This window comes from Pyrgilauda ruficollis, unplaced genomic scaffold, assembly GCF_017590135.1.
Source record: "Pyrgilauda ruficollis isolate IOZ18807 unplaced genomic scaffold, ASM1759013v1 scaffold7, whole genome shotgun sequence".
Lineage (NCBI taxonomy): Eukaryota > Metazoa > Chordata > Aves > Passeriformes > Passeridae > Pyrgilauda > Pyrgilauda ruficollis.
Genome location: NW_024528821.1, coordinates 11,215,571 through 11,238,993, shown reverse-complemented (window position 1 = coordinate 11,238,993; position 23,423 = coordinate 11,215,571). Strand labels below are relative to the sequence as shown.

General features: G+C 43.8%; 1 protein-coding gene across 2 annotated transcripts in view; it reads left to right on the top strand.

Moving 5' to 3' along the window:
- Positions 1-23,423, top strand: part of MAMLD1 (mastermind like domain containing 1) — an 82,332-nt gene that overhangs the window by 50,509 nt on the left and 8,400 nt on the right. The gene's annotated exons all lie outside the window — the stretch shown is intronic.

Genomic DNA, 23,423 nt, shown 5'->3' with positions numbered 1-23,423 from the left:
CATGGACAAGGCAGTAACAACCTCTGGTGTTATCATAGTAAATTTATTTATTTCTTCAACTAAAAATGTACTGTAATTCCACCATGCATTACCTGTTTTAGCCTGGTGGAGACTTTGGGCTATTTTGAAGTAATTTTTTTACTTGTATAGGTGATAGTCTCTTTCATCTTATATTATAATCTCCAGAGATACTCTTGTTGCATGTTTCATGTTATCCTTTCAGAGGGAATATCTTCTTTTTATCTTAGTGCCCTTCAACAAATTCATCTCTGTGTTGTGCTTCTGAGGCTAGAAAAGATCAGGTGGGGTGAGAAGTGAAGTTAAAATGTGTCCTTCATGGACAGCAGGTCAAACAGTACAGCTCCTGAATAGCAAAGAGGCAGACTTGAAATACCTGTTACTAGGATTTGCCAGAAGCCATTCCCTGCTTTGGATGAGGGCCATTCCCCACCCATGGTGATCTGTGATACCAATCAAGCTGGTAAATGCAAAAATGCAGCTGGCAAAAGTGAGGCACAGCCCTGGCTTCTGTCCAGCCACCTCCTCCCTGAGACTCAGTGCGAGGTGTGAATCTGCTAGCACCCCAGATCAGAGACATGTGCTGTGACCAGGGTCCTGGGAGCAGGGAAGGGCTCGGGGACTGGGTCTGAGAGCAGCCTGGCTGTGAGGAATAAACGTCTTTTTGTTTGGAAGAATAGTTGGAAACACCGAACCTCACCACCAGACCAAGGGCTTTGTTAGGCTGAGCCAACACTTTGTAAGCAGACTCCTCCAAGCTGCTTAGCTGTGCACACAGTCACTCCATCAGCAGCTTGGGAAGGACTGAGACACTGCTCTCCCAGTAAAGCAGAGACTGATCACTGAAATTCTGCTGGGATCTGCTTGAGAGCTGAAGTGTGAAATGCACTCCAGAGCCAGGTCTTCTTTGCCTTCTTCCCTGCAAACTGACTGGTTCTTAAGGAGGGGGATTTCATCAATCTTGGTGTACTGCTGGTGTAACTAAATACCACGATGTCCTCTGACAGCAATGAGAAATGGGGGATAGTTACTAAATATCAGCTTCTGAGGGGTAAGTCAGTGGAGTGCATTGCCGCTGTACCTCTTCGGGATCACCTCCCTCTTTTCCCAGTTGTGCTCCCTCGGTTCTCCCCTACTTCCTGCAGCAGCCCAGAGCAGGCAGCAGGGAAGGACTGACTCACTGAACTGGCTTGTGCAGCTGTAGAACAGGTAACAGGGGGCACAGCTAGTGCTCTTCAGAGGGTTACCAGTGAAAGCCCCTTATTCAACAAAGACCTGGAGCACTTTGTTGCTCCAGGCACATGAGGACCCTGCTTGTGTTCAGTAGGACCCAGGTTAAACAGGGAGTAGAGAGTCTTGCTGGCTTGGGATCCTGGCCTGTGGATAGACATACGATTGAAAGGGAGCAAAGTGCAGCAGTTCCACAAATTACTGCCCACCAGATGTTTTACTCTGGAGGCAGGTGTGGGTGAAGAACACATTAATGGTGTTTTCCTGCATCTTGCATGAGGACTAGTAAGTTGTTAACCACAGTGACATGATCACTTTTGATCATACGTCCATAACCTTTGAGGTTTTTCTTTTTGGCTTCACCACTGAGTCTGTGAAGTAGGAATGTCCTTGTTGGATTCCTGAGGTTTCTATGCCCCAGTTTTCCCTGCTTTGCATTTTAGTCTTATACCTCTGAACCCCTTGCATCACTGATTAGACATAAAAAAAATATAAAAAATTCCTGAAGTCAGTCTGTCTAATTGGCCAAAATATTCCTTCTTCGAGCAACTTTCCTGGTGCTCTGCCTGTGCTACATTTTCAGCTGATTCTCACTGTCAGAGAGAGTTATTATAATCTTGCTGCTATCAGTAAAGATCAAGGACAGTTAAGACAGTGATTACAGGTGATGAGCATTTTACATTTTCAGACTAGTTAGGTAAGCTTATGGTGCCTCCCTCATTTTACAGGGAAGACTTAGACCAATAATTACACAGCAGATGACAGTGCTCTAGTTTTACAGTCTGTTGAGCTGCTGAAGAAAGATGGTGGATGTTCAGGAGTGGAGCATTTTGTAAGGCTTTGATAACTTTATTGCAAATCTCATAGAAGAAAATGGATCCTGAGTGCTGAGTTAAAAGAAAAATTACATAGGAAAATTATTCTGTGTAGGAATCCTTGAGTCTGAGATACTTACTACATTTCATGGAATCTAGCATGGAGATCTGTTATTTGTCTGCAATAGATTTCTTATTTACGTTGAGAGATAGAACTGAATTTTGGACCCCACCTGCTCTGTACCCATTTTACTCCATTGGAGAGAAGTAGTCCCAGTGACTGTGGTTTTGATTTCCAGCAGTGTATCCAGAGATGAATTTGAGCTTTGCAGAATTTCAGTGCAGTTCCCTCCTGAGGTAGGTGATAAATAGGATTTTTCAAGGAATGAGCAATTTTTTCATTAAAAGGCACAATATTAAAGATTCAGAAGACGGGGGAGACAACTTCTGCATCTCAAAAATTCGTAAATTTCTGGTGGAAAATTGCCCTTTTTTAGCCTCATTCACAGAAATTTGCTCAGAGAAAAATAACAGCATTCCCTGAAATGTTGTTTAGTGCTTAAAAGTCATCCCCTTACTCTGCGTGTGTGTTTGCAAATGTGACTAAAATTTATAAAAAGAAGGCATAGTTCTCTCTTCTTTGGAGCAAGAGGTGCAGCTTTGTACAGAAGAAGAATGTGGATGGTGGCCAGTTGGAGGGAGAACAATAAACCATGAAATTTGATCCTTGTAGCAGGCACAGCAACATGGGGAACAGAGCAGCAGCCGCAGACCCAGAGTGAGCGTTTTGCTGTTGTTTCACTGTGCATTAAAGCAAACACTCCACATTCCAAAAGCGGGGTTACTGCTGGTGCCTCACAGCTCTACCATTTCCTAGTTAGTGATGTATCTTTTAAGTGTAATCAGTCTGTGTCCCAGATCCTGTCTTGCCTGGACGCTGCTGAGTGTGATGGGGCTGATCTCCCCCATCTGAAGCACCATGTCTTTATTGTTGGGTATTGATTGAGGCGCTGACAGTTTGTATTGTGTGGTAGCTCAGAGCCTGGTGGGGCTAACGCTGCTCTCTGGCCATGGGCAGGTTTTCATTTTATTCCTGAAGGGCTGATACTGTTGAGTGAAATTATACTCAAAGGTCTGGACTTGTAAACAAATATAAACAAATATAAACACAGTAGTAAATGCTGGAGTCAGAGGTATCCAGAGCTATCACGCTGTTTTCAGGGGTAAAGCTTCACCACTTGAATTCATCCTCTGTTTCTGGGTGCACAAAATGCTGCATTTGCCCAGGCAGGTTGACTAGTTGGGCATCTCCCTGATTTTCATGTCTAAATAGAGTTTGTACTTACAGATTTCCTGTTCTGGAATGTCCAATACACTGGGCCCAGTTCTGCCTTCAGCAATGCTGGTACAACACCCCACTTGCAGAAAAGCTGTTCTGTCAGTCCCCCAGTGCAAGAGCAGACACAGGGCTCTGTGCAGGGCAAGGAGGCATCCCCTCCTCCCTGAAAGCAGGAAAACCAGCCGGGAATATTCACAGTTGAAGTCAGGCTGGAATACAACAAATCCTTTGGGTGGCTATCTCTTTTCCAAGCCCAAGCTGATCTGAGTTAAAACTTGGGAGTCTCAGGGAGGAGGGCAGGATTGCCCACTGCCTGCTCCGTGTGTGAAATGCTGAGAACCAAACCCAGCTGGAAAGGTTGTTTTGCTGGGGGGATGTAGGTGATAAACAGCCATTGTCTGGGAGGGACACGCTGAGTCTCTGAGCTCCACTTGCACCGGAGGAACCAAATGTGCTATTCTTAGAGCTCTCTGCATTCCTGCTGACATCCAGAGAGTTGTACACTGGATTGTCAGTGAAGGGTATATTTGTTTCATCTCCATTGCCAAAAATACTGATAGAGAAAAAATGACAAGGGAAGAGACAGAGAGAAAACTAATATTATTTGCAGTAAAAGTGGCTGTATTTTTACTACATATGGACTGCATATGGGATAGTGAAGAACATGCTGAGGACTAAAATACCCTTTGAAAAGCAAAGTATTTCTTTGACTATGGTAAAAGCAGCAATACATTATCTGAGTTGGAAGAATAAACTATAGGTTGCAGAGAAACACCAAAACTTCTGAGCTAGAATATACTTTTTTTTTTTTAAAGTTAAAAAATCTTCTTTCAGAGTGTAAGTTTTCTAAATATAGAAACAAGACTGAAGAAGAAATGTGCTGTTACAAAGAGCAAACTGACCCAGAGGTTAGATGACAAAGGTTAAATAACTATAATGGAATACAAAATACAGCTTTTATTAATATGAAGAAATGGTAATACCATGGCCTGATTTCTGGGTGCCATATATTATGGGAAGTTATTTCTGCCTGTGAAAAGTCAACGCACTGTGACTGTTAGGTGAGACTGTTCTGACTCAGCAGCACTTCATAAGCTCTGATGCGGGTTGATGAAGAGTTTGGAAAAGCAGAGAACACAACCTGCACCATCTGAGTACACACAGTCCTCCTGCATGTACAGGGGAAAATAATGTTTTATTTGGGATTTCCAAGATGTCACAAGGCATCTTCCTAATGCATAAAACCAATACAGTATCATGCTTTATTAATAAAACTAAAAAGTACTAGCCAGATTTCATCTGCAGCTTCAAGCCTTACCCTTTTTCTTCAGGGTCAAATTTATTTTTAAAGCCACTTTGAATGAAGTTTTCTCCTGGTCTCTTCTCTTCTCTTCTCTTCTCTTCTCTTCTCTTCTCTTCTCTTCTCTTCTCTCTTCTCCTCAGGAACCAAGTTTTTTAAATCTACTTTTTCTTTCTTTTACCAATGCTGTGAAGAGAAAACCAGATTTGATTTCAAAGGACAGTGGCAGCACAATACCAAAGCAAAGCCTTTGAGGGATGGAGAGCTTTTGAAGGCAAAGCAACAAGCCCTTCAGCTAATTAAGTGCCTTTGAATAGGGGAATAAAGGAAGATGGTGATGAATCTGGATTACAGAGAGCAATGAGGCTGAGCCTGGAGTTTGACATCTCCACAGATGTTAAAACATCTTCTTGAATGGTCATTTCTGAATTTACATTTATCTGTGCATTTGCCAGTGAGTTGATTGTTTTTCAAACTTGGAGATTCTCCGTTCTCTTCTCAAGAGAGTCTGAGAGGAGCTTGACTGAAGCTATCAACTCCCTTCTTCTCCCTTCCCTCCCCTGTGAATAAATAATGTCAGATAAGTTTTGGAAAGTAAGAAGTAAACTTGTGGAACAAAATGGGGTGTTTGGCCTCGACACATCAACAGTAATACAACATAAAATACAGTAATCAATATAAAAACCCCTTAATTGACATCTGATCTTCTGAGCCCATTGCTCTTTCTCAGTGTTTTTTTAGATTTCATTTTTTAGAATTGCGTTGTTTTCTTGTGCTCCATTTTGGGTATTTCAAAGCATTCCCCTGTTGTAGTGGGGCCCTTACAGCCATGCCTTAACCTTCCCACTTCTTTGGCTTGTATTTTAAGATGTTTGCAGGCACTGATGTTTCCAACAGCTCGGCCTAATGCACTCATAATTCCTTCCAGTTTAGCTCTCTGTTGTGCTGATAGCACTCTTGGACACCACACAGCACATCATTAGGGGAAGCAGTCTGCACAGAAGAAGCTTGTAAATAAAGCAAATCCTTCTAAACACCATGTGGGGAGCATCCTCCCCCACTCTCACCATCACCCACCTTTTGGATCTGAAATTAATGTGGACACCACACCAAAGCTGCAGCAATTTCCTCCATCCAGACAGGTCTTTCCCTTGGTCATGACCTGTTTAATAAAATGGAAAATGTTCAACCAGCAACTGAGCATTTAGGACACGGACAACTCTATGGGAATCTCACACTGGACAAATTAAAGTCCAATTGGAAAGAAAAACGAGGCTCAGGAGGTACTGTAAACAGCAGTGAGGGGTGGTGGAGGCATTCAGGGAAGTCTTCTCTTCCTTATGTGCAGGACAATGAAGCGATGAGGGAAGGTTGTCCAGGGTGGAGAAAGAGGAAGTAGTGCTCATGTGCTGTGAACACGCAGAGGGAAAATGTGACTTTCCCCAGAGAAATTTAGATGCTGCATTTCAGCCTGCCAGGCTGCTTGTGATGTTCCAGGAGCTTCAGGACAGGGGCTGTGTGTCCATGCTGTGTGTCCAGGCTGTGTGTCCATGCTGTGTGTCCATGCTGTGTGTCCAGGCTGTGTGTCCAGGCTGTGTCACAGGGCTGTGTGCCCGAGCTGTGTCCCTGCTCCAGGCCAGGCACAGCCACAGAGCCGTGGGTGAGCAGAGGGGGAGCCATGGCACAGGATTCTGTGTGAGCCCTCAAACCCCCTCGCTTCTGTGGTTTTCAGCTCTGAGCAACAGACAGTTCCTTCCTGCTGCTCTGCAGTGCAGGGTGGGAGACAAGCTCATCTCCCAGAGGTGTTGGGAAGGTGGTACTATCATGTCTGGTTCACCAGTTGTACCCAAACCCCTCTGACCCTGCCAGCCCGGATGGACAGTTCCTCTCAGGTTTTCCAGACAGCTTGGGAGCAATTCACAAGTGCTCTGGGCTAAACATCAGCTGAATCAGGCCCCATCTGCAGATTTTCTTGCCTTTTTTTCTCCTCTCACATAACCAATTTTACTTTCTTTATTATCACAGATTAGAAAAAAAATCCATATGCAGAAATCTTTAATTAAAAGCAGTTGAGCAAAAGGTTTTGAACACACATATTTTCTCAACTGTGCTCTTAGATACAATAAAGTTTTAAACATCCCAGGAATCTAGGCAAGGACTTGACAACCTTCTCACTGCTTGGCTTCAGGATGAATGCCATAACTTCCTTCTGTGTATCATTCTTAAAAATAACAACTTGTAGAGTGGTTAGTGATGGGTAAGGTACATCCTCACTCACAAGTCAGCACACCCATAATTCTTATATTGCAAAGGTGTGTTCATGGCCCAGTGTGCTGAGGAATAGCAATGAGGAAATGGTTTCCATGACCCTGTTGTACACCCAACTCATTTCAACTGTGCTGTAAATCCCCATTAATATCAGAATATCTTCATTCCATTTTCCCCATGTTTTTGGAAGGTAGGGTTGTACATTGTCTGTATTTTCTGTCTCTTTCTTAGTAAATGAGAGTTTGGGGAGCTTGGGTTGAACTAAAAGCAGCTTGGCTTTTGGAAAATGTGCTCACTTCCCTAAAGCCATGCCCTACTTATTTCCTCAAATTTGATGCCTAAATTAATAAATAATTTTAATATTTTCCACAGTGGTGCTGTTAGAGCATGGCATCTACCCTTGATTTTTGGGGTGCTTTCTACTTATTATTGTCGTGTCATAGTCTAAAATTATATCAGTACTTCACAAGGCAAAAATACATGCAGAACCAAAGTCCAATTTAACCAATAGAATAAAGGCAAACAAGAGTGTAGGAGAGTCCCTGGATGCAGTTAATGCCGTTCTTGGCTCCGGCAGGGCAGGGCAGGGCAGGGTGACAGAGCAGCCCCTTTGCCTCCCTGTTCTGCTCTTCCTGCCTGGCTGCAGTGAGCCCTGCACACCAGCTCAAAGTACAAACATGTTTTGATTCGGATGCAATACCTAGAAATAACTTTCCTGGTAAAATGAACTCGGTGGGGGTTTTTAAATTTTTTTTTTTTTCTTTGGGCATTTTGGAGAAATTTCAGTGTGTGGGTGGGGGAAAACAAAGCCGAGTCTGTAAACAGGAACTGATATTGTCTGTGGGACTGAATGGGGAGAGAAACTGAACTGGCCTCGGTGATTCTCTCATACATCTGTGAGTCTGGAAACACTGGGATGATTCACAGTTTGCTGATTAATACAGGAGCAGGCAAAATGGTGTGAATTAACAGCCATTACAGAGCTGCACTGGATGGCAAATATCCCCCCAGAACAAACGATGTTTCATGAAGATTGCTTAGAGGAAGAGGTAATGGGTCTTAAATACGAATTAGAAGCAGTCCCATCAAAGCTGTTAACATTAAGGTTTGAAAGCCAAACATTATTATGAGCTGTTTTCAAAAACTGTACATTTAGGAAGCCTATCAGTCTGCCCTGTTGGCTGTGTAATATTTCTGTCTCAAGCACTTAGGATATTTCAAGCACCCAGTACTAATAATTGATAGAAATTCACAATGAGAATGCAGCAGCTCTTCTTAGGGCTTTGAAGGCTAATCATTCTATTACATGTTTTAAAGTTAAATTTTTTATAGCACATATAAAGGCAAATATCATCATTATCAGTACATAATTCTGAAAAGCTACCATTAAGTACCATTAACAAGAAGTAATCCTGTATTACAATTTAACCCTTGGAATATAGGAATGTTAGAGAATGAAGGTAGTAAATGCATTACTTCAGCATAAATAATATTCTCTGGATAAGCAGCAAAATTATTTAACATTTGTCGTTGAATTAATGAAAACACAATTCCTTGGATCAGTGTCAGGCAGATGCAGATGTGAATGCAGGTTATGCACAAGCTGTGCTGAGCTATTTTTCCCCACTACAGAATTGATGAGAGACCCAGAAGGAGGGTAAGCCCTTTAATGTAGCCAAAATAGTGTGATATCCTGGCCTAAGACGTTACATTAACAGCTTGATCTTGTAAAGATTCAAACACACACGCCTAAATTTACGCAGTGGGAGGTCATTCCAGGATGACTGCAGGATTATTTCTGAGAGCAGAGTGAATCATGTATGTATCTAGGCTTTGTATGCTCAAGAAAGACCAAAGGTGGAGCAGAAGGATGCAGCAAGGGGCCCAGCAGTCGTTGGCAATGCTATATTAGTGCTGCAGCAAAAAAAGAGCAGGAGTTGGAAGCTTTGATGCACTTGTTCCTGCCTCAGCTCAGGTTTACATTTGAATTATTTTTGGCTTTTCTGGTGGTGTTGTTGTTGTTGTTGGTACTGGGGTTTTTTTTCCCTCTAGGGGTTAGTACCAGCATTTTACAAACTTGCCAAGCTATAAATAAATTAATGTTTTAATCAGTCCAGGGGTTATTTGAAGTCCTCTTGTGTTTGTTTTTTAAAGTCATCAATTGCAAAAGGAAGATTTGCCCCTTGTAGGAAGAGAAGCTGCCTCATCCTCTCAGGCATAGCAATAAAAAAAGCAAATGGGGAAAAAAAATTCTTAACAAAACACTTTTTCCCTTTCTTTTGTGTTTAGCAGACTTCTAATGTTAATGTGTTTCTTCCCTTTCCAGCAGATGAGGACATACTACCCCGGAATATCAGTAGTATGTATCCCTGTCATAAACAAATCAATTTCCCTTAGTGCTTAATTACTCAGGGCTTTTGAAAGCTTCTCTTTGCATAGCAAATATGTTTAATATTTCCTTTACTCTGTGGCATTAAGAATAAACAGTTAGAGCACTGGGTTGAAGGGTAGTTTACAGGACTCTCGTGCTCGGGCAGTCTGTTTTCTCTCCCGGTTGCTCCGAAGGCTGTGTTTAAGCGATGAATGAGCAATCACATCAGCATCATTTTTTTGTTTCGTACAACCCCCTTTTCTCCTCCTTTGCTGCTCACTCAGCACACTTTCTGCAGCGGCATTTTCGTTTTCTCCATGGAATTGTGTTTAGCAGCATAGCTGCGTGATGAGTATGAAACACTTTTCTCTCCTTTCCCTCCCCAGAGATGCCCTGTGACTTCCTCTATTAGTCCATTAATCGCCGTAGCTCAAAATTCAGTCTGATCAAAGGAGCAGAACGAGGTTGAAAAGTGCAGATTCTAGCAATTGACTTGACTGTTTAGATTCCCTGCTGAGCTCATTTAGAGCTGGAATTAGGCTATTCCTGCTGTATTTTTCGTCCTTGGCTCGGCGCTAGCGCAGCGCGGCCGCTGCCTCGCCCAGCCCGGAGCCAGCGCTGCCTGGGCAGCGTCCATCCATCCCCTGGGCCAGCACAGTGCCAAGCAACCTCAGCTTGTCTTGGTAAAAACATTGCTTTAGTTACCTGACTACAGGAAAAGTGGAGAACCAGTTCACTGAAGGAGTAAATCTTGATGATTTTAGTTTAAGCATTAAGTTTCCGTCTCTTGGAAGATCTTTGCTAAGGTTGTGGTGTATGATACGAGTGGGAAAGCAAGAATTACATCAAAATGTAAACGGGAAATTTGTAAACAACGTGAAGTTTCTTGTAATAGTTTTCTTCACACAGTAATGAGTCACTTCAGGAATATAGTTGGTGTTAATGCCTATTTATACATGCAGTTAGAAACTGGTGCTGTTTTCTCTCATTAATAGCCTTGTTTTTCTTGTTTGCTTAAGGCAAAAATGCAGACTGCTCATACCTGTGGTGTTTGCTGCAGATTAACATCTGCTTTTGCAATTCTTACACATCTCAAATTCCTGCTGATGTAACTGGGAGTACAAGCTCTCCAGGAATAGTGTTGGACTCTTGATGTCATTATTTGTGATTCTACAGTTACCCAAAGTGTACTAATATCTCTCAAATAGAGGTAGAGTCATTTGATGTGTAAGTTCTTATCTCATTAAGGTGAATTATTGTTACTGAAATGTGAATGGCATTCTATTATCAGAGAATATTATGTATATAATGGTTTAAGAGCGCCTAAGGTCAGCAATAACAGAGGAGTACTGATAACATCACCGCAGACTGTGTGATGTCCTGAAATGTGAGTAAATCTTTAACTGAAAAAGGTAGACATATCAGTGTTTTCCCATAGTTTAGGACTTGGACTAAAATCCCCAACATTTATTTATGTTGCATTTTATTTTTTTTTAAAGGAAATTAAAAATTACTAATTAATAAGAAATTTTCCATTTAAAAAAATATGGCATTGAGGGGGGATATGTACCAGTCTATTTTGTGCCCAGTCCAGAGTCTGAGTTTTTCCTGGATAGGTGGCATATATCTATATGTCTATGAATTATATTTTTAGAAAGAACTGTGGCTTTCATGAGGGACCTTATGTGTTAAAAGGTTAGTAAGGAACTCTTGTTTTCAATGTGTTGCTCCATTCTAGGTTGACACAATATATAAAGTTACTGTGCTTTAGCTTATGAAGAGCTAAATAATAATCCTCAAATTTCATCCTTTATAAAGCATTTTTCAGAATGGTGGGCCAAAATATTGCTTTCTCTATGATTTCTTTTTTTTTTTCTACTTATGATAATACTATTGAGAAATTTAATAAGATTCAATGTTGTCTAGCTGCATTTAAAATACAGATTTTGCATAGTTGTCTTGATCAAGCGAGGGGGAAGGTATGTACCTGCTGCCTAGATTACTGTCAAACATAACTGAAAGTAGAGTTGAATTGTACTCTGTTCTCCTAACAGACCCTGTTTGCTCCTCTGACTGGGTACTAAAAGGCTTTTACTGCCCAGCCTAACTAATATTTTCCAAATAAAACATTTTTCGTCAGTTTCTGAAGAAATAGCAGAACAAGTACCACCTTAGACAGGCTGGAAGGAGTCCTGTGCTGTGGATTATAAACCAAAACAGTTGGCCAGAATAAGGAATTAAAGTAATCCCTGATATTAGGAACATGAAAATGAGATGACCTTCTGTACATGTGGGTTTCTAACCCAGCTGCACCACAGGCTCCCCTCCATCACTGTTTCTCTACACCTTTATTGGGCAGAAAACAAAAGCCCAGCCATTCAGCTGGGAAACTGGAACACATGCTTGCAAATGTTACAGCCTTTAAATGCATTGTATTTTTAACAGTAGTTCGTGATTGGAATGACAGGAAGGAAATGAGCAGAAAACATCCTATTCTATCTCTATATAAAATCTTGCTTGTGAAAGATACAGTTACCACAATAATGATGGGACGCCAATTGATTCATTGTGCTGGGAGACAAGTGCTGAGCCAGAGAGCCAGCAGGGTCATTTTCTTGCTCCAGCTCCACTTTGGTTGTTTGCTGAGGAAGGGCAGGAGAGGGTTATAAAGCTGCTGCCACTACATTCAGTTCATGTTTTTCTCAGAAGAGAAGAGACACCACCAGCCAAGATCTCTTTCCTTTGGAAATTGTGGCTGGGAAGGGCCCCTTTGGCTCGTCAGACAAAGTGGGCAGTCAGACAGCCCCTTTCCTGAATCCCAGGAAGGCACCAGACGGCTGAAGGAAGAGAGGCACCAGGCTGAATTAGATTGCCTCCTGCTTTGGACAGTACGGCAGGGAGGCTTGCTTAATTGCTTTGCAGCTGTTCATTTTTTCCCCTTCTCCCTCCCCTGCCTCCTCTCCCTCCTCCCAGCTGACTCCGGAGGCAGCCCCTGCTCCAGCCCCTGGAAACCTCCCCAGCTTGGGGCTAGAGTATCAGAGGTTTGTGGACTCATTTTTATCAGTCTTTATACTCTTTCCTCAAGCCCAGCAGCAAATGGGAGCAGAAAGTATTAAGGAAAAAAATTGGTGTAACCTGCTGGTTTGTTGTTTTTTTCCTGAGTTAGTTGGTGCCCTGGTTTCTGAAAGCTGCTAGGACAGGGGCAGGGCAGTACCATGGTATCAGGAGAGGCAGCAGGGTGTCATCACCAGCAGGGCCTGGCATCCTGTCTGAGCAGACAAACCAGGAGAGCCTTCCAGCGAGCCCCCTGGGATGTGGCACTCCCTGCAGCAGGATTTACAAGACATTTGGGATTCGCTCTCCAGAGCTGCTGCTCCCTTCGCAGAGCTCTCCCAGCCTCCTGCCAGGCGGTGTGACTGTCAGCTGGGGCTGGTTTGGTGATGGTAGAAGAGGGAGCCTCGACACTGAAATGGTCCTGCTATGAGTATTCAAGGGAAAGCTCTTGAACCTTGGAGAACATGCAGAGTTCTCCAGCCCTCAAAACCTGCTCAGGCCAGACTTGCAGATTTGCATGTATCTCATAATCCCAAACTGTCTGAACCTCATGTTTGTTAAGGAAACAAAGTTTGTTTCCTTAATTGCTCTCACTCGCGGATTTAAACATTTAAAAGGTGTTTCCATGCTGGAGCAATGAGGCTGTGGGCAGGACTGTGCTCACCTGCTCTGCAGAGAGGGGTTCTGCTCTCACTACTCAGCCAGCCTTCCCAGCTCTGTTCACCTCCAGCAGCAATGTCAAGCTAACCCAGTTTTTCAGCTGGTATTGAGTGCCACAGGCAAGTTTCAGAGATGTCTCTTTAATTCCTGAACTTGTAGAATTTTGTGAATATTTTCCCTCCAGTTCTACTGACTCATGCAGTCCAGGGAGTGGAGGCAGTGAGAGAACATGAAGACTGTAACCCAGGCCTAATTTACTTATCTGGTAAAGCCAGTTGTCAGTAAGCCTTTCACATCTCTGTCCACAAAGACAGTACCTCCTGTGAGACTGTTTGGCCTCCCAGGTATAAATATGGCATCAGTAGTACTTGACTGTCCTAGGCCAAGGCACCTCCTGTGCTGGATGCCCTGTCTGGGTGATAGCATTCCAATGGGAAATGCTGCTGAGCCTGGTGCAGGGCACACAGCTCTTTGTTGCTGGGGGCATGGGCTGTTGTGGCACACTAATTTCTTTATTCTGGACCTGTTTGCTGCTTACTTTTTATGATATCTTTAACAGCCTAAACCAGAACTTGAGGTGGGCACCAGTGCAGGGTTTTGACACATTTCTTTTAAGGCACATAACTGTAATGGGGATCATTGCTCACTGGGGAGACTGGGGGTGTTGTTCCTGGAAAGGGAGTGCAGCTGCAAGATGCTTGGGTGCTCAGAGAGATTTGTGTCTGTAAGAAATGGATTTAGAAATAAGTCACAGTAGTAAGTAGCAGTGACTTTTCTTTTTCCCCTAATCTGTTCAACATGCAGCTATGATAGCTCTGGCAGTTAGATTTGAAGTGAAACTGGCTCCACAAGGTACAAAGGCTCTCGAGCCTCATTGCTGAGACCGGAAATCCATTGTGGCTCCTGATTAGTGCTGGTGAAATCGGAAACCTTTCTTGGGGCAGATAATGATCTCGCAAATGAAAATATAACCTGTTAATCCTGATTTTTAACAGGATAGTTATGCAACTCCAGGCCAAATCCAGGATGTGTCTTATCTGTGCACCCCTTGGTCAGAAAAGCTTTGCTGATAGGGAAGGATGGGTTTGGACCCTTGCAGTACCCTCTCCTCAGAGCTCCCCTGCTTAATGCCAGGCCTGGGGCCAGAGGCAGCAGAGGGGTCATGGGGTGAGACTGAGTAAAGAAATTGGGGTTCACATGTTGGGACCACCCCTCTGAACTTCTTGGCTGAACGTTGGGCCTCTGTTTAATGTTCCTCCCCATGTTCCTCCCCAGTCACCACTGCAAAAAGGCAGGTGGTCTGGCTGGAGCTATCCATGCTTTTGCAGTCCCATAATAATCCTTTTAATTATGGGTAACAATAGGTTCTGTTTTTTCCTATGTTAATAACAAGTTCCAGGGTATAAATAACTCTGCAATTAAAACACCTAACGATTTACCATTTGACACCTATGCAGTCTGCTGGAGGAGCCTTGGCTATGCAAGGAAATTTTTTCTCCTGCCCTGAATATTTTATAATTGTTCTACAAAGAGCACATGGATGCTCCAGTCATTAAGAAATGCCAACCAAGGTACGTTGTGGCACCAGGGAGCAGAGAACAAATAGCTAGGGCTGTGCTGCAGCTGGAGGGAAAACTCCTTTCAGACCTGCAGCCCTGGTTTGTTTGACTAGTTCTGTATATTGACCTTTGTTTTTTTAAGAAAAACACAAACAGTATTGCTTTCTTAAAGGACCCATTAACTCCTTCAGAGGCTTTGTGGTGCCTGTGGATGAGAGCAGCAGACGTGTGGCCATGTACTGCAGCCTGGACACCTCTGCTGTTTGCTTTCCTTGGGTGTCTGCAGACACAGCCTGCATGGCCCCTCCTTTGTGCTTTTGGAAGAGGCAGTCTGTATGTAAATACATGCAAATAGGACTAGTCACAATTGCCAAGGAGATAGGGGTGATGGGGAGAGGGAAATTCACCTCTGCTTTCCAAGGGGGGGCAGAGTCCCAAGTGTCATTTCCGAGACCGCCTGTGGTGTGTTTGATGTGGAGCCTGCGAATGGAGTTGCTTAAACATACCAGTGTGCCTAAAAATGTAAAAATACAAGCAGTGCTATTTTAAGACTCGAGAATCAGGGATTATAAATAGCCCAACTGGTGTGTTACTCCTGGCTGGGTGTGTCGGTCCTGAAACACCAGCACAGCTGTCACTTCCCTTTGAAGCGGCTTGTCGCTAATGACCGCAGCTGGGAGCCTTCTCCACACTCCCTGTTCTCTGATAAGCTCAGGGCACTGATAAAGTGCTCTCCAGGCCAGGTCCATCACACCAGCCCTCAAATGGCCCAGCTGGGCCTGCAAGCACTCAGGGATGGGAGCTGGGTCAGGCTGGCATGGAGCTGGGACTCAGTGGAGGGAGGCAGTGCTGGCCGAACGCAGCAGAGGTTCTGCTCAGAACCTCTCTCAGGTTCTGCTGAGAACAAGCTGTGGAGCTGGGGCTGCTGAACCCCAGAAAAAAGGCAAACAGTTGTGTGGCTAAGCACTGGTTTGGGCCTCGTGAGCTGTGGATTTAGAGCTCTCTGTTGTCAGTCTTCTTCTGTAGCTGGTTGGGATACATCTTTCTGCCCCCCTCATTTGGATTCTCCTGTGGCCAGTGGAGGACAAGCTGTTTCCAGAGTAATTTCAGCTCAATATAATGTGCACCTCCAAGGTGAGGCTGCAGTGAGAGAAGCCTGTAAAACACACCAAGGCTTGGCCCTTGCCTGCTCGAGGTGCCTTTATTCCCACTCTTTGGAGGCAACAGCAGCTGTGGTGATCCAATACATAAAGTCAATTAAATTGAAAGTCACACAGGTACCTTAAATAGCTGACTTTTTCTGACTTTCAAAAATCAGGTTTGTTTCTGACTGTTATTCCAGTGTGGTGGCTGGAAAGAAGCACCTTTGATGCTGTGTTCCACTGCCTCCACACTGAGGCTGAGAGGCAGGGGGACAGGCTCTTCCTTGGAGGCTGTTTCCAAGAGGAATTCTGGCTGACTCTTGCACCAAGTAATGATATGTTTATTTGCAATATATGGAGCCAGGAGCTGTCTCTGGATGATAGGGATCTGGAGACTAGTAAACAAAAAAAGGCAAGGTTGGAACTCAAACTGTAAGAAGAGTTGTTTGGGTCTAAAGAAAACAACTATAAACTGAATAATGATGATGTTCAAAAAGGTCTGGAGTGGTGTATGTCAGGACAAGGTGCAAATGTATCTGCCAAGCCCCTGCACTGGTAGGATGCTAAAATCTGGGTTATTCTCACAGGGAGCTCTGAGTAGCTTGTACCCAGAAGGCGAAGCAAAGGGAGCTTGTGGACCATTTCTTCTTTTCATAACAAATAGAAATGGGCCAGGAATCTCTCCTGGTGTAGCTGAGTCTTCCCCAAACAGGGAGAGCTTATTTCATATTCTTGCACTGGAGGAAAGCTGGCAAATAGGCATCAGTAAAAGAAGCAAAACACCCTGATGTCTGAAGATTTCCAAGATTCATGCTGAATTCTTACTTTGCTTGTAGCACATATGCCCGTGTCCTGATGGGATGCTCCACTAGCACAGGCACCAAGCCATTGGTGAGAAGATGATTTCTATCAAAAAATGAACCGGAACAAGAGAAGTGACAAATAAAGATCTTAGAGGTTCAAACTTGATAAGCTGACAGCTCCATTTCCAAAGCTGGATGTTTTCAACTAACCACCAAGAAACAGTATCCAAGAAACAGTATTTCAGTAATACTGACTGCGCTAACTGTGGTGGACCACCTGCATTCTGCACAGTACTGACAGTCAGGGAGCTTCTGGGGGTCCTGAACAGGGATCTGAAAAGCTAAGGTTAGATGCCAGGCCAAAGATGAAAGCCTTTTTCTGAAAGTGAAGTTGTTATCTCAGTCTGAGAGCAGAGACTTCTCCCATGGCTCTGTGTGGTCAGAGCTGCTCCTGGAGGGCAGTGGAAGGACTGATTTAATGCTCCTTGTCTCCTTGCTTTTATGCTGAACTCTAAATCATGCCTGTGTTTGGCAGCAGCTTAGCAGTGAGTGCAGCACAGTGCCTGAGACCCCTCGGGTGCCACAAGCACCCAGATCTCCTCTGCCCTGGCCTGGGGGATGTTTGCAGCTGAGGTCTTGGCTCGGTGAGGATGCACAACGCACATGGACACAGACAGACACAGACACACACACACACACCCCCACCCCGTTATGGTATGAAGAAGCTCAGCTTGCTTTTTATTGCCTCTCCCCACTCCCCCCTTCTTCTTTTCTATAATCATTGCAAAACAGGAACAAATGAGTGTGTCACTTTAAACCATGAAACCACTTAGTCCATAAAGACAGATTTGGCGTCTTTGTGCTGGCGGTGACAGGCCAGCGTCACTCCATAGTGATCCCACTGTTCTCCTCGGCCCCGCACCCCACTGCCCTCCCCACCCCCTCCCAGATTTGCTCCGTGTTTGCCTGCCTCTGTTTTTGTGGTTGGTAACCAGCAGAAGAATGGAATGGATTTAATGATTTGTTGGCTGTGGTGCTGGCATGATTAAGTCAATAAAGCTGCGAGCTGAAAACAGTGTAGTTACAGTATATGACTTTAACCTTGTTAATGCATGTTTACGTCCCCCTGCCCAATGTATAGCTGTATATTGCATAAAGAAGATCTGACCAATCTTTAACCCATTAAATAATTCATAAAGTGAGAGCAGACATCAGCTACTTGCAGAGCGGATCAGTAACCATGGGGTCAGCAATAACTTTGGCTCCCTGGACCATATCCAGCATGTTTAAACTCTGGTGATGTCACCAGGCAAGCTTCTAAGCTTAATCATTTGGATGGGAACAAAGGGAAGTTAACTGTTGACATGCAGTGTCTCGGAGAAGAGACACGTGCAGTGCTCTGCAGCATGCCTGCCTCGCAGGGAGCGTGGCCAGGCTCCAGCCTCCGAGCCTCTTTTGTACACATCCCTCTTTCCTTACAGCAAAAGTGAGGCTGGCCAAACGTTCAAAGGCACGTGTTTCCTAAACTCCTGTTATCTTAAGTGACAGAAACACCAGAATCCCACAGAATTTCAGGGAAATGTTGGCTCACAAGATGGTATTGGGAGGCACTTGGAAGGTTTTCTCATCACGGGTAAATATTGAATGAAAAACATCTGCAATGTAAATGACAGAGAAGGACATATAATGTGGATGGAACAGGGTGAAGACAGGGATGTGTGAGAGGATGTGGAGTTAAACTGGACCATTCTCTCTGCAGTAAAAGTTGTCATAATAAAGTATCAAGCAGGACTTGCAGGAAGATCCCAAGATTTTCACAGTAAACTACCTCAGCCAGTCTGTTATTTTTGTAAAGACAAAACATAGGGCTGACTTGTCCCAGCACCGAGCACTCCTCACACAGCTTCAGCGGGCACTGAGGGATTCTCCAGGTGCTGCCATGTCCGAAGCTGTTGTAAGCAAATTAATTTGAGGACTTAAGGGGCAAGTCATGGGATCATGGGGCATGTGGCTGGGACATGCTGCACTCCACTGGGCTGTGCAGCCAGGTTAGAGGCCTTGGGGGACATTACAACTCCGAGTAGTTTAGTGGTGTTCTGAGATGCAACAAGCTGTGGCCAGACCTGGAGGAGAGGTGAAGAGAGGAGAACGTGACAATGACTTGTATGTGGAGTGAAGCAGGAAAAGCCCTTCCACCTCTCTCTGGTGAGCAACAAGGAAAGCAGCTCTGCCAGGTCTGTGGGGTCATGACCCCAGGGCAAGGGAGAGGCATGTTTCAGATGTAAACCCTTACATTGCCTCAGGAAATTTCCCTCATTCTTTCTGGGAGCAACTTTAATTCCTTTTGGAGGGAAACCCAGACAGGGAGCAATGAAGTTGTTTGCCCATAGTCACGTGAAGAATCTCTGTATGACAGAACTGGAAACTGGACCTGCTTAAGTAAGCCCAAGTCCATACAAATGGCTTTTGTCCTGTGACTCAGCAACGAAACAAACTCATCATTCAAGATCATCTCCTTTAGAGGCTTGGGAATTCACCTGCAATGATCCCAGCTTCCACTTCTCCTTCTGACAAATTGCATGCTTACACTCTCATGAGCTCACCCTCCACTGTGTGTCCAAAGGGACACTTGCTTGTGTGGCTGAACTCCTCGGAGTCTTGCATGCACAGCACAGAGCCAGGGGTGTTTGCAAACAGACCTCCAGTTCCTTCATGTCTCCATGACTAGGACTGCTGGGGCTGTTAGAGACACCCAGGTAGAAGCTCTCCCATGGTTATTTGTGAGGCAGATGGCTGCGTACAGCAGAGCGTATCTCAGAATCCACCACATCCGCTCAGTAATGAATTTTCCAGTGCCAAAAGATAGGCACCTTGTGTTGGAGATTAGAGCCAGGACCTTCAGTCTGCTGTTGCCAGCATCTGCAGGCAGAGATCGGGGACGAGACTGACCCCCAGAGCTAATGCTGATTATTCTCAGTCACTCAGTTATTCCCTGTTTCTTTTTGGTGGTTCTTTTAAAGATTCTCAATTTAATTTACCCTGCCTTTTTGTTTTGTTTTGTTTCGTTTTCTTGGTTTGGTTTTTGCTGTAATCCAGAACAGCAGTCTGCTTCAGAGAAGATGCTCCAGAATTTATGGCAAGTCGTATCTGATCTGTGTAGAAATTCCATGTTCAGTTTTCTTTGTTTTTAGCTTGGAACATTGTGCAATGCGCCTGAAAATGTTTCTTTACTGGTCTGTTGGTTTCGATTAATGAACCCACATACACCTAGTGATGTTTTATTATCACTCACCTATCATATGGTGTTATAGCAGCTGGTAATTTTTGTGCATTGTCTGCATTTTTTTTTCTGCTTGATAGAAAACAGAGTTGCTCCAAGCATATGATAATGCTGAATGGGGGGATCCCAGCTTTTGACCCATAGCTAATATCCTGCAAGTCACATGGAGCTACCGGGGATTCTTGAGCTGGAGCTCGAAATGCCTGCGTTATCAGCAAATAAACAGCATTAATTGCTTCTAATATGACATGCAGTGGTTAAATGACAAGATCCTTATTAGTATGTGTGTATATCAGCCTTTCAGTGTGGATGAGGGGGAGTATGAAGTGGCAAAATTATTTAAAATTAGTAGGGAGTATTTACAGGAAGACATAAAGAACTGTCAGTTGAGGAAAGCAGAATTTTATGTTCTTGTTCTGGATGACCTTGCTCCAAGGACAAATCAGAGCTTTATGAAATGAAGCTGCAGATGGCTAGTCTCAACTCTGTAATAATGAAATGACACAAGAAAAAAATGAGACATCTAACAGTTTGTAAATACAATCTGAATGGAAAGGGAGAAAAGGGATTTTTTAAGGGGAGACTGAGTTGACTTGGTTACAACAGTTCAGCTTCAGGTGTTTTAATAATAATTTCCATTTAAAAACATAATGGAATTGCTCCTTGTTCCCCATACTCAAGGTCACCTTAACACATTTTTCATTTTTAACGTGTCAATATCTTGGTTTTAAAAATTTTATCATGAGGACTATCTAATCACAGCCTTCTTTGTATCCATTATTTTAGCATATTATTGATCACTGCATTTTGTTTTGTAAGTTATGGTGGTGATTTTTGACACCTGATTTTTGACACCTGGCAGAGGATCTGATGAAACCCTTTTTAGGTGTTGGACTAGTTTCATCTGTTAGGAAAGAGTAAGGGTGTGAGAAGTTTAATACTGAAAAAGTGATGTGATCTTTGTGCCAGAGCATGCTTTGTTTGTACACTTCCATGAGAAATCAGGAGTAATTGTGCTGGGTTTTGCATGTCGGGAGGTTTTCATGCAAAGGGCTTCTCAGAAGTTGTTAGGCAGCCAACTACTATTGAAAGTGAAGAAGACTTGGGCATCTGCCTCTGCACATTGATCCTTTGCATGACAAGGAAAAAGAAATTAATGGAAATATTAATGGAGAAAGCAGGGGATTTTCAAAATCTCAATGATCCAGACCACCTCACTGCAGTTCACAGATCTTTTCAGAAATGGGCAGGTAGAGAACTGATTTATTCCATTAGATCAAGATTTTCTGACTTTCACTTTGTTAGTGTGAAATCTTCAGTATTTATCAGATCTCTCTGCTCTCCCTAATACATAAATTTACCGGGCAGTCACTGCCCTTCCCTGTAGCAGCTTCTGATGGGTGTTGAGCTAACTCCTTTGGAATCTCATCGACACCTCTGAGAGCATGACTTGACATAACACAAGGGTTGCTCAAGTCAAACCACTTTATAAGATACAAGGTATTGTAGTTTGTCATCACAGCTAGCACAACCTTGTAGAGACAGGCAGGACTACCAGCTGAAATTAGGTGAGATAAATACAGTTTTAGATTATCTCATTCAATTTATAGGCAAGTTGCCCTCCCTGGGAACAGGAGTGTGGTGTCAAGGGTTGGAGCATCATGGCAGCTGTACAACCAACCCAATATAAATATATGTTCTGTGCAGAGAATTCAATTTTGGATGGTGACTGTGTTATACAGAGAGGTACAAACCACCCATCCCTGCATCTCTGGGTGCATACACAGACAAACAGGCACAGTTTCTGTTAAAGGATGGTGGTGTTGGACGAGTCTGACCCCAGAGTGCTGCTCTCAGGTGGAAGAAAAGATTGTGAGCACTGCAGGCACCTCGGTCCCACTGCCCTCAGGGCCTGGCAGAGTCTTCCTGAAAGGTTTGCCTTTCATTTGGGATGGTGGATCAAAGCAGTTCTCCAGGCTGCCTTCACCCATGGCCTGGAAGTTTATCTGGGCCAAAGGAACTATTTTCAAGGGAGCTGCTGTTGCTGAAATCTTGATCACACCTCTTTACAAGCACTGCAGTCCCTGGAAGGTAGTGTCTGTCTCTTACACACCAACTCTTCCATTCCTCAAGCTCTTGGCTGCTCCCAAAGCTGTTTCCCATGTTCCTTATAACTACATTGGTGCTGGTAACAGCATCACAGCTTGATTTCCACATGCCTGCTAAAGGATGCATTTTCGTCTAAGAGAAAAATCCCCATTGCAATAATTCACTCTGGATTTTCTGTCTTTCTGTTGCTGTGGTTGCTGTTGCTCTTTAAGGATGTGTTTTGATAGATGAAACCAGCTCTGACAATATTGGTAAAGTCTTTGCACAAAAGCTTTATCTAATTCAATTAATTTCTTTTTTTAAGAGGGGAAGTGGAGTCAGTTTTCATCGTTGTTAGAATTGTGGGTGCATTTTAAAAGCACTTTGGATACTTTGATGGAATTTTGTTTTGTTTTGCACAGCATGAAGTATAACACCTACAGGGAAATCAGTGTTTCATCTGCTTTGCTTGAAGGCAGAAAGAAGATCCTGATAAAATTGCTACCCAGGTGTGGTGATCTTGTCACTGCTCCTAGCAAGGAAGGAGAACTGTCTTTCAGGGAAACTGTACATGCTCATGCTGTATGAAAAGAACAAAAATCTTAGAAGATTTTTTTTTAACCAAACCATATACCCACGGATCACTTACAGTCTTCAAACAAAGCCTTTTCCTGACTGACAGCCCCCAAGATAAGCTTAGAAACTTGAGTCTGGCAGTATTTCACATGCTTGTGTATCAAGCAAATGGTTGAAAGATGGGTAAAAAAAGCCCAGATCCACCGAACTGCACAGTTTGTTTTATCAATGTTCATACATTGTGCTAAAGCAAACACGCAAACAAACAGAAAGCTTTGGAGCATTTCTGAACTGAAAGGCTGTTTTATCTTGAAGAGCATCTCTGCATTGTGAGCAGAATAGAGGAGAAAAAAAGACAGAAAACTTTCAAAGAGCAGATGGAGAGTTTTGTTAACAGCAAGAACCAGAGGCAAGAAGCACAGGTAGCCCCAGACTTCTGCATGAAGCAAATGACAGTGGCATCTCACAGACATCACACTCTTGAGGGGGCTGACACGATCCTTTTGACCAACTGACCCTGGATTTTGTTTGCTTTATTTGTATGCATAGGTCACTATTTTAGTATCTAAGTGCATTAACAGCTGTGGAGGCCATGAGCCTTCTTTGTGAAGGTGGCATCAAGGTTTCCTGTGGGTATGCACAAAGTCACTACACACCAGGAGTCTACATGTGGCTTCTGTGTCACTCTAAGTCATGAAACTTAAAACCATGAAGTTGAGTGAGACACCTTAAATACTGTTGTTGTTTTAATTGCTTAGTCTGTAATATTTGCAGTATGGTTGTGCCTGGGGTCTCAGTCCTGGGCTTCAGAATGAAGTGCTGCCCAAGCTTGAAGTCCCCACCTAAGAGATGCAGCACAGCCCCTGGATGAAGGAGGATGCATCGGGGGCAGGTGGGAGTGCAGAGAAATGCAGGGGCAT